This window comes from Oryctolagus cuniculus, chromosome 9 (assembly GCF_051225735.1).
Source record: "Oryctolagus cuniculus isolate XC-2025 breed Fujian yellow rabbit chromosome 9, ASM5122573v1, whole genome shotgun sequence".
Classification (NCBI taxonomy): Eukaryota; Metazoa; Chordata; class Mammalia; order Lagomorpha; family Leporidae; genus Oryctolagus; species Oryctolagus cuniculus.
In genome coordinates, this window is record NC_142875.1 from 17,731,169 (window position 1) to 17,734,078 (window position 2,910).

Sequence of the window (2,910 nt, forward strand, 5' to 3'; positions counted from 1 at the left end):
TATCAAGATCATTCGAATAAAAATCAAAACAGCCAAGTATTCACATAGCATGGGCATAGCTGGGTTTTTAACCCTCACATAGGTGGGTATAAATATTCCTTGAAAATTATATATAAGTAGGGATTAGGGTGGGAGAGAAGAAAGTTACTCTTCCCTATTTGGGTTCTACTTTCTTCCATGTTGGACTCACACCTGTCGCTCCCCGTCTTCGTGGAGGAGCAACACTGAACCCTGCCTAGGCTTCATATCCGAGTCACGGCACCATTATGTCACTCCCCATCTTTGTGGAGGAACGACACAAGACCCTGCGTTGTTCTTTCATCTGCTCGGCCCTCCCCGGGTTTGCTGCTGGTTCTTCCCGGGTTGGCTACCGTCCCTTCCACCTCCGTGGAAGGGCGGTTCCCCCTGCCACTTTCCCCACTTCCGCGGGGGAGCGGCACACCGCCGGCCGGCTCTCTCGGGGGCTGCTCAGATGTTCCTCAGGTGTTCCCAGTGCATGTTGTCTCTCTCCTCCTTTATAGTCCTCTTCCACCAATCCCAACTCTGCTACCCACACGCCGAGTACGCTGCTCTCCTCCAATCAGGAGCAGGTCCTGCTGTTTATTGGTTGAACTGGAGGCAGCTGTGTAGAAGCTGTTTCCTCCTCTCCCAGCGCCATATTGTGGGAGAGCAGATGTATAGAATAAGTCTTAATTCCAGTAACAGTCTAGTCCGAGTTGCTCCCAGTTGCTCCCCACACACACCCAGGTAGATTTCACTCATGTGGTCATGTGATGACCTCTTGAACCTCTAAACATACATCCTATTAGTTCAGATGCCCCAGAAGAAAAGAGAAAAAAAAAAGCTTTTAGTAGAAGTCATGAAATTGAGTCATTGAAGTCATTGAATTGAGTCAGTAGAAGTCATTGAAATTGGGTTAAATTAAGGCAGAACCTGAGTCACGTGCCCCTCCAAATCTGTGCCCAAATGGCCAAGGTTGTGCCCTGTGCACCTCTAGGGAGATGAGTGGAGCCAACCCCACTGATACTGCCATAATTTAGAAAACACTAGGAGATAATGCCCTTGAGGGAACTGGAGGCGCTATTACCAAAAGAATGGAGAGCAGGTACTGGGTAAGTAAGAAAGATCATACCTACTTCCAGGCCCTGATAATATCTTCCAGTGTAGTTGGGAAGGATAAAATGAACACTTGAAAAATGAAATAATGAGGAGAGATGTAAATATCATTGCCTGACGAACAATGGTGCACTCATCTGTGCAAATCAGAGATGACTTAAAACACATCTGCAAAACCACTTATATAAAGGGTCCTTGTCTTATGCCATTTCTATTTCTGCTTTAGAAAAATATGAACAATAATGGTGAAGCAACAGAAATCATTATAAAGTGCTGGTTGGAGTCTAATTTGGTTGGACCACTGTAGAAAATAGTTTGGGACCATTTGTGAAATCGGGCATGTGTGTCTGTGACACAGCTGTCCTGCCCCTCACTGTGTGTCTTAAGAATATGTGACGTCCATCGACAGAAGCTGGTTAAATGTGTTGTAATACAGCCACACAGGGAAATACTGTGCATCAGTGACGAGCCACAGACTTTATAAGCAATAGCTGGACAGGGTTAAAAAACCATTCAGGAAAAAGTCATATCCAACATGGCAGCATTTGCTCAAAACCATGGAAAACCAAACAATGTCATGTAGGGGCATTATTTAGTATATATAAAATTATTTAATAACAGGTTTTAAGTGCTTTTAGTCATAACTTCAGGAATCAAAAAGATGAAAATGAAACAAATATACATAAACTCATATTTCTTTGTTCCTCCTGAAAAAAACCTGTTTATGGATTATTGTCTCTGAAAGACTACTTTCTGTTGGTTAATATTAAATAATAATTAATATTATTTAATATTAAATAATAATTAATATTATTTAATATTAAATAATAATTAATATTATTTAATATTAAATAATATTTAATTTATTTATTTAATTTATTTAATATTAAATAATATTAATTATTATTAATTTAATATATATTTTAAAGTTTTATTTTATTTATTTGGAAGGCAGAATAGTAGATAGAGAAAGAGATCTTTCACCTGCTGGCTCATTCCCCAAATGGCTGCAGTGACCAGGGCTGGACCAGGCTGAATTCCATCCTGGGCTCCCACATGGGTGCCAAGAGCCCGAGGCTCTGGGGCCATCACCTGCTGCCTCCTAGGGTGCACATTAACAGGGAACTTGATCAGAAATGGAGCAGCCAGGACTCAAGTCACTGCTCGTATATGGGATGTGGACATTGCAGATGGTAACTTAACCTGTTGTCCCACAGTATCAGCTCTATTTAAATTTTTTTTTTGACAGGCAGAGTGGACAGTGAGAGAGAGAGACAGAGAGAAAGGTCTTCCTTGTGCCGTTGGTTCACCCTCCAATGGCCGCTGTGGCCGGCGCGCTGCGGCCAGCGCACCGCGCTGATCCGATGGCAGGAGCCAGGTACTTATCCTGGTCTCCCATGGGGTGCAGGGCCCAAGCACCTGGGCCATCCTCCACTGCACTCCCTGGCCACAGCAGAGAGCTGGCCTGGAAGAGGGGCAACCGGGACAGAATCCGGCGCCCCGACTGGAACTAGAACCCGGTGTGCCGGTGCCGCAGGCAGAGGATTAGCCTAGTGAGCCGTGGCGCTGGCTATTTAAAATTTTTTAAAAGGTGATTGTGGAGAATTTTGAATATACAGCATAGAATAGTACAGTAAACTCCCAGGTACCCATCGCTCAGCCTTAACAACCATTACCAATGATTAACCTCTACCATCCACACTCCCATCTACTGCCCTTACCCTCTTTTATCAAGTTGAAGCAAATATCCATCATGATTACCTTTTCATAATGGTATTCATTATGATATTGATA